Below are 9,942 nucleotides of genomic sequence, written 5' to 3'. Positions count from 1 at the left end.
TTCATAAAATGTTTCTTTCCCATAGCAGGTCAGTTCGCAAAAATTCCAGATTGCACCTCAGTCTCGGTAGGATTATTTGTTTAGTGAGACTAGTGTCATGTTCATAATATCGAGTCAATGTAAACAAAAAAAATAATAATCTCGCGAATAGCCTGATCTTTTTAAGCCTTATAAAATGTCGTCTAAATAAAATGTCTAATCTTGTTTGTAGTCTGCAAATGTGGATGGTTTTATTTTTTTTGCCTCCCCCCGCCACTCCCCATCCCCTTTATTATTTTGGTAATGCTGGTCTTTCCTCCTAATTTTGGTAATCTTACTGTTATGAGCAATTTGCTCGCTTATTTGCAGTCTTAAAATTATTATGTGAAACTTCATAGGCCTGTTTCTTGTTTTCCATTCATTTAAAGAATTATCTTTTAATCTCATGTTCTTCTGATTGTTATATACATAATTATACGTGACGGAGGAAAGTCGTGGAAATGGCGACAGCTGGTCGCGTGACCGTCATGTGATCCATGCACCGTATTTCATAACACTTTATCATTTTATTGTAAATAAATAGTCAGCCATTGTCGATATTAGACAATGACTCTCTGGCCCGACACTATTTGTATAACCTAATATTAAAGTTCTATAAGCCGCATCTGGGTTATTTCAACAAGGTACAAAGTACAGAGTACAAAATATATGCCTCAAAGACTTAGGAACTGATATCAATGTCAGAATTCATTTTATTCAAGCTGTATAGGAGGCGAAAAGGTGAACATCTTTATACATATATATTTATGAAATCATTTCAATGAGATTCATGAGATTCTCATTTCATTTCATTTTTCTTTTACGTATAACTGCACAGCACTCACTTCCTCTCAAAGGAGATACAATAATCTAGAATATTCAGAAGAAACATATGAAGGATTTTTTATTATAATTTGAATTAATGAAAAGAAGGTAGGCCTAGTCTGAGTAATCAATATTGTCATCGGGGCTGTGGAACCAGGGGCTGCAGGACTTCAGATTCCACTAAACATTTTATTTCCGTAACTATGTACAAAATGTGAGTTTATGCATGTTCACCACCCCCCCCCCCTCCATTTTCAAATCCGTTCCGCAGCTCATGCTCATTAATTCCAAATAAATTCAAACCCCATCAATATTGGGGCAAAATGAATAACTGCTTTACGATCTCTTTTATTGTTGACAAAGACTAGAGAGTATTCTCAACTTTTTTATCGATTTTTTAATTTTTATATAGCAAATAATTTTTGACGTTAGTGCCCAACTCGTCAATTGACGTCGCACCAATGTCAGCATTCGTCGGTTTTAATACCATGGTTGGAAAACTTTGGCCCAAACATTGTACCACAGAGGTATATACATCCACGATGTAGGCGTCCTAATGTTATAGATATGATTCAAGAAAGACAAATTGACGATTATAGAATAAAAACGTATCCGAATATAAATATTGTACTTGATGTGACCAACAAGGAAATTTCAAACATCATGTCATTTTTTGTTTTGTATTAAGAAGTTTTCATTTGTCAACAACTTCAGTTCTCATACAAAATAAAATACATTCATCAAATAAAATATAATCTCTTTACAAAGTAATATAGGCTATAGATACATTGAAAACCCATATACATTTTCTCTCTTTTTCTTATTGAGCGCTACCATAAAACCTAAAGAACTCAACGTACTCAATTTTTTCTAGTGTCAAATATTTACAACATAAAAAAGAGATTTTCCATATACATAAAACTAGATCATTTATAAAGCCTAGTCGAAATGAAGCCGTTAACAATATTTCCATAATTTTTTTTACGATTTTTTTTATTGAGTACTTTTTATTGACAACTTCAATTCATATACAAAATAAAATATATATAACAAATAGAACTTTGATGTCTTTACAGATACCTAGACAACTCATAAATTTTAACATATTTTTTTCATGAATGTTACAATAAAACACAACGTCAGACATCTTCCAATACATAATTATAAATAACATTGATGATAATTATATGCATCAAGAAGAAACTTCTACAGAAAATTCCAACATATTGATTCTTTTTCAGTGTCAAAAAACATATGAGAGATTTTCCAAATACAAAAATGAATAAATAAATAAATCATGAATAAAACCTACACGAATTGAAGCCATCAGCATATATGTTTTTTAACTAACTCATCACCTCGGCCTCTTCACCCAAATAAACTCAAACACAAACTCAGCCCTGGTCCTTACCCCCCCCCCCCCCCCCACCCCCCCTTAAACACCCCCATCCCCTTTCCGGTGGAGAACTGGCTCTGGGCTCCAATACATGGTCTAATATTTAAGTTTTCCCATTTAGAGAAATGGATTGTAAGAGTCCCCCTCTTTGTTGCTAATTTCTTTTCTTCTCTTTGATCCCCCCTGATACTATTTTTCATTTCAATCAATGAAGGAGGTTTTTTTTCAATTCTCGGTTTTTGTAAATAAGATATTTAACTAAAATCAAGACATGATTAATTAATTGATATTTACCTTTACTTTTCTCCTGCTTCCCGAAAAGAATTTCCTGCCAACTAAATATATTTATTTCAAAATTTAAACTTCTTGCACACAGATCCCAAAGTGATTTGGATAATTCACCAGTATTCTTCTTTTTCACAAAATGAGCATAAACTGGTCGAAATAAGACCAAAACGGAAAAGGTGGTGGCTAGTGTATATAATATTATGCAAGAGTTTATACTGGAACTCCCTTAATCGACTATTCAGTGTGCAATATGTTAGTCTTAAAAATATACTATTTCCTTATTGGTAAGATCATAATTCGTTCTAATTCTGTCAAAAATAGAAGGTTTAATTTCATTTTTATACAACAGCTGTTCTTCTTTTATCAGCCAATTTTTTCGAGAATTTTTGTGTAAACCTTCGAATTTTCATTTTTAGAAAATCCCACTACAACCTTTTATCTTTTATTTCAGATTGCAATTCATTTCTCAATTCATGAATTTCTTTCTTTAATTCTTTAACATGATCTTCATTCTCACATAAACTGTTATTAAACTTCCAATATGACCTCTTCCTACCAATAACTTTATTTTTTGTTTTGTCGAATAAGTGTACAAAAATTGAATGATGATCAGGGGCCACAGATGGAATTATATCGCACTTTTCCTCTAAACATTCTGAAATTATCCAGGAATCATGTCTGCTTTGCATGAAGGGGTTCTTTTGCATATATCTTTTCAGGGGGTGTCTAACTCTCCAAACATCAAAAAATTGAAAGTCTTCCATAAATTTTCCAAAGTCTCGATTAAATCTATTTGAAATCCTATTTAGAGATTGTCCGTTATAATCTAAATTATTGTCCCTGATCATGTTAAAATCACCACCTATTATAACAGGGTATCTATCTTTATTAAGGGTATTTCGTATTTTTTTAGAAATTGCAATTGTTCATTTTCAAAATTCTTGTAGGAAAATATACATTTCCTAAAATCAACCTAACCCCTTGAAACTTACAATCTATGAATATAAATCTACCCTCATTGTCTCTTAAGACTTGTAATATCTCTATATCTACCGTTGGCGCAATTAAAACTAATACACCCTTGCTATGAGCTGAACCATGACTAAAATAACTGGTGCCGTCCCACGATGAATCCCATCTATCCTCACATTCCCTAGTACTAAAGGTTTCTTGCAAAAAGACAATATCGGCCCCTTTATCTTTACACCAAAATAAGATACGGTCTCTTTTATCACTATCTCTAATTCCTTTCACATTGAGGGAGATCAATTTACAACTAATCTGGAGACTCATTAAAAACGATATAAAACAAATAGCCGAACACCGGAGCCAATCACCCACCAAAGGGGATCCCAACACTTGAGGCCCCCGTCCCCCCCCCAAAAAAAAAAAAAACACGGCAACTCCGCAGAGTAAGCTTCATGCTATGAGCAAGAGGCAAGGTGGGAACGACCATGACCATCATAAGCGAAACCCTCTCCTCCGACTATGAAAGAAGGAAAAAATAAAATAAAAATAAGAGTAATCTAATAAGCACTCTAAACATAAAAGACGATATCAAATGTAGAAAAAAATCGATTCCTTTATAACGTTTGACTGATTTGGTAGAAGATCGAAGGCGACGTCCGATGTCAGCTATCAGCATCACTTCTTGCCAATAGAGAATCAAATCGCACCCCGACGCAAAACGCTTTCAAGAACACAGTCATTGTCAAATGCCCCCATGACAAAAAGCAACCAAGAAGTCTTTGTCAAATATCGATGGATCAATACGGCTGTTTCGCCATGGACAACCGACATAATTTGCAATTTTTCGTCAGCTCCGAAACGAAGGACAAAACTGCTGTTTTGCTTACCTTTTTTTATACAAAGATCTCCCAGATGTTCATTGTGATTTGACTTGAATTTTCAATAAATCTACTGTGTTCTTGGATTCGTTCTCAATTGATGGCATAGCGTGACGCACAAATTGAACTTGAACAGCCCGATTAAGATTATATAAACGGCAGCATGACAGATTTCAAATGCGAACAAATTATTGATAGTCGTAAAACGAGACATTTGACTGACGCCAATATACTGTTCATCGCAAAGTTGCAAAGTCTTAAATGTTTCCAAAAGTGAGCTTTGGAGAAATTCGTCAATGCACTAAAATGTGTGACGCCATCCCACTCTCGTCAGCGGATTGCACCCGACTTTGACGAACATTCATCAGCCGCCTGTAATAGAACCCGGTATAGCTGGAAACTACCTGTTGTTATCTTGACAAGTCCGAGTTGGAAGGTGTTTTACGACCACCAAAGGTTCCTCTTCCAATGAAATATGTCTGCACGTATGGAGACTGGTAGACACGCATCACCATGACTACTATTAAAACAGCGGAGAATACACCTGCAAAGGGATTATAAATATGAAACTCTTCAATTACGACTCAATTATTCTTGTCGATCCCCGCTGTCGACCACTATCCTGATATGTAACATCAACCGTCATCCATCCACAATTCGAATGGTTTTGATAGCTCCAAGTATTCTATCATGTCTATAGTTACTATTTACCCCGCTATTTACTCATCAACTCTAGAGGAAACGTTTTATACGAGACATACCTACATAATTGCAATCGCAGAAGAGTATTGACATAATTATTATAACTCTCATTTTCAAAGACAAACTCCATTTCTTACTCCAGAGTCATTCAGTGTTTTATTCTCGTCTACCAGATACCACTGGCATCATCATGCTGGAGGGGAGGCCAAATCCTAGAATTTTAATAGTGCTTGGCTGCTTGCCTTTAATGTCCATGCGTATTTCTAGTTATCAATGACAATTCATTATAGTTCTACTCTACTGACCCATTTTTGGCTGACCATAGGCCAATATATTGCCCATAGGCGTCGATCCTGGGGAAAGGGAATCAACCCCCGCCCCGTGAAATTGATGGCAAACAAAAGTTTTGCACACCCCTCTCTCAGTGGAAAATAAACAATAATGTTGGCAAATGACTTGAGCATTCAATATACAATGGAATTACATGTATGTGTTTATCAAAAGCATTTTAAAAGATCGTACGAAACTATCAAACTTGGAATTACAAAATACCATTAAACTTACAAAATTGTTATTTTTCAGCGCGTTACTGTTTTTTATTATAATTTGATGTGTAAAGCACGCAAAAAATGGACCTTTTTCACTCTGCCCCCCCCCCCCCCCCTCCATTCGAAACCTGGATCGACGCCCCTAACACCGCCCTTTCCCTACCAATTATCACTAATGACATGCTTGACACTAGTAGAGGTTATATATATTGATATATACCAACCCAATAAGATTGTTAATCCGTAGTTATAATCAAGAATATATCCTACGATCCACCTGGTGTTACTGTCCAAGATGACCACGATTTCTTTTCCCAGCAAGATCAAGCTTCTAATAACCCGCAGTCCGATGAGGCTTACAAAGATAGTCACGAAAACAATAACGTATTTTTTCATTTTGCTTCCACACAAGTCAGCTTGCATATCGTAGAACCAAACTGAAAACAAACATTCAAGCAGAATGCCAGTCCAACAGCAAAAAAATTTTAATGTTCTGATTCCTTTGATATATACATCAAAGGATATGGTCTTTTTCAGTTTTTGAGAATTCACTGAGACGATCAGAAGACACGAAGTGAATCAGTATCATGATAATTGAAAAAAAAAATGCCGTGACGAGTTTAGAGTATTGATTAATGAAAAATCATTATTGTGCTGAATTCACAGTATACAACGTCGTTTCATGTTATCATGACCAGCTTTATCAAGGTTATCCGGGGTGTTTATCATTGTGGGATATTTGTGCACTCATAATTATTATGCCGTATAAATATAAATCCGTGCTTGGTCGATTTCATATGTAGCTTTCTAGGTTACCCTTTATGATTATGTTTGGGTAATCTGCTGACATCAATAAAAATATTACAATAGCTTTGCCACATGCAAGATTTTCCGGGATCTGAAAAATGGAGCAATCCAAAAATGTAAATTAAATCCACTATATAGGATGATAATGAATTCATTATGCGTTCTGTACAAAAGGGAGGAAACACTAAAAGCCCCTCGATACTTTTCTTTTTCGTGTAAAAAAAAAAATAGGCTGGATAGATCACGAGCCTGGAAGAGGTTTCAGAATTACCATGCTGTGAAATGTCAATACCCTCTCTTATTCGATTGTTCTTTTTATGATGTTGGTACGTGCATGTGGGCATGTGAGGCGAGTGAGTGTGCATGCGTGAGGGTGGGTGTGTGTGGATGTGCTTGTGTGTGAGTGTGGGGGTGCGCCCGCGCGTGTGCCTGTTGAATATATATATATATATATATATATTATGTATGTATATGAAGAGCTCATATTGCAAAACGGGTCAGACCCATTTTTCATGAAATTTGATATTTTTGTCTCAATGTATAGATTTTATGCTCTTTATAATGCCAAAGAAATCGAAGAAGAGATAGTGGTGTTGTCGTTTATATTTCACAAAATCTTAAATTCAAGATTCGTTTTGATGTTAAATCATCACATGTATAGTCTTTTTTATAGAAATTGAAAATTCTAACTCTAAAAATATTATCAAAGGATTAATTTATAGACCCCCGATACACATACCGGTCCTTTTCATGATGAACTCTAATATTTTCTTATAAAACAGGGAATGAAAACAAACGTATTTCATGCTTTTTTATGCTAAACTAAGTCCGTCAGTTTGAAAGACGAAAGTCATAAGCACTAGACCACGACGCCCCCATTATCAATATTATCAATAACGTAAACTTTAGAAGAATGAAAACATGAAAAAGAGCAAATAGGGATTAAAAAGTCGAGTTTTGTTCACTGAAAACTCGTTGTACACTCACTGGCTATAAGGGTGTGGTGAGAATGAAAACAAATATAAGATCATTATTATCGGGAATCAGGGTGCTATATATGAAATTATCATTGGCCATCACAGGCGACAATATTAACTTTCAAATAGAAATAAAACAATGATGCAAATGAAGAGGAAAGATTTCGAATAAGATCATAAACAATTGGGAGATGATGGAACATTCTAAATTTTGAGCAAAATTCATTTTTTAAATATTGGTAATCACGTCAAGATGGCGGCGCCCATGACCACGAGACAGCTTCCTCAAAAGAAGTTTTATAGGCAGAGGGCACATTCAAATCCAATGTCAGATCTACGGTGGCTGATTATTGCCACTTTTTTTTCTTCCTAAATTACGGCGTTATAACGCCCTATTACGGCGTAATAACGCCCTAAATAAATTACGGCGTTATAACGCCCTATTACGGCGTTATAACGCCCTATTACGGCGTTATAACGCTCTAAATTACGGCGTTATAACTCCCTATTACGGCGTTATAACGCCCTAATTTACAGCGTTATAACGCCGTAAATAGGGCATTATAACGCCGTAATTTATTTAGGGCGTTATAACGCCGTAATTTAGGAAGAAAAAAAGTGGCGGAAATCAGCCACCGTACAGATCACACTTTTGAATACTGTGAACATAAATGGGTTCCTGTACCGTTTGTCTTTATCCAGTAGAGTAGATGCTGAATCAGCATTGTTCACAGCTGTGGAAAGAGCAGAACAGTAGAAGTATGGATCTATACGCTGTTGTATTAATTAATGTGATTTAAAGTCCTCTACACTCTAAAAAAATTATTGGGTTATCAGGGTAATCATGTGTCCAACCATCACTGGACATTTCTTTTGGGCATTTTTATTCATCCAGTGTGATGAAAATTTTGTAGTAATTTTTTAACATATATGGACAATATGCTTCCCGCATTGGGTAAAATACTACCCAAAATTCGTTTGACACATAATTACTATCGTGCTGGTTAAAATTTACCCAATATTTTTCACAGGGATGCTGAAAATGAGTCGGTTTCCATAATTATTGGCATTGATTTGATCAATGTCATCAGTACCTCATCGTATATTTGACTTGAAGAATACAATAGGCCAAAAAGTTTTGTACAAAATTCATCTTTACCATTTTATCCAAGCGGACTTTTTAACACAACAATGTAATAAATATTTCATAAATTAGTTTTGAAATTTGGAAATTTGGAATGTTCCAAATTTCAAAACTAATTTGGAAATTTGGAATGTTCCAGTAGTTTACGTCACAACAAATCCATTACAATATAAGCATCATTGTGATAGTCATCCAAGTGCAGATGGTATATAGTATCATGCACGCAGTAATATCCCTATAGTTACACAACACTTGAAAGTGATTTTGGGGCAACATTCTTTCCTTCACCTACTGAAAACTTGCTCGCTCACTTTGCTCATTCGACACCTTATCAAATAATCACACCTCATCGGACAGATTTTGGTAATCATGTCTTCTATTTTTGAAAATTAATTTTAGTTCATTAGTTTATAACATCACAGCATATCCATTATTACAGCCATGAGGCCTTTAATTGAAAGATAAAAGGATTATGTACACGGTTTTATATACTACCCCGTAGGTGTTGGGGTGTCTCCCAAATTTTCAATTTTCAGGTCAATATATTGCATTAAACCCCCCTCCCTTGCTCGGACCGGAATTTCGCCAGTGAACTTTAAAGGAAATGAACTTGAAATCCATGGTCTGTGACTATAAACTATTACTTTTAAAGCATTTAAAAAATGGTACATGACTATAAAAATGATCGTTAATGAGCATAATTGAGCTGAGATATAATGACCCAGCATGTATAGTGACACAAAGAAAAGAGGTGAATTTTATTCAGTCAGACTGCAGGTCCCAAGAAAGTGGCTTCTTTCATCCAAGTGAGCTTGATGCGGACCAAAACGCCTCTTTTCATTCGGTCATTGCTGCTCTAATTGTGCATCGAATTTCATGAATGTGGTACTATTGTAAAGAAGAAGAATCATTCTTTCAGGTCATGTGTTTGGATTTATTCAAAGATTTTGTAATATTGGTTAAAATTTTGATCTAAAATATGCTACAAAATAAATATTTTCACCTGACAAAAGAGACCACAGACTGGCAAATTCCAACGGTTCCAGTGCCTGGGTTCGTGGGAAGGTCACACTTCCCATGTGAAAATCTCCTCAAATACCCCGCGCCTGTTGTTCTGTGAACCTTATCCAGCCAATCAGAACTCTGGATTTCATGCAAGTACAAAATTTCAGAAATCTCGTCTCGTACCTTGGTGGGAAGTGTGATCTTGACCCGATTAAAAGGTGCGGCATATCAAGAGTGGCATTGTGAGAGAGTACAGAAGTTCAGCTTTATGGTGATATAGATATCATTGAGGCTCAAAATAAAAAGTTTTGCACAATTTGCAAAAGAAAACAGAGGAAGAAAATTCAGTTTTGAGGCACACTTTCAGGCCAGAAATTTACTTAAT

Source organism: Lytechinus variegatus, chromosome 3 (assembly GCF_018143015.1).
Source record: "Lytechinus variegatus isolate NC3 chromosome 3, Lvar_3.0, whole genome shotgun sequence".
Taxonomy (NCBI): domain Eukaryota; kingdom Metazoa; phylum Echinodermata; class Echinoidea; order Temnopleuroida; family Toxopneustidae; genus Lytechinus; species Lytechinus variegatus.
Note: the sequence above shows the minus strand (reverse complement) of the source record.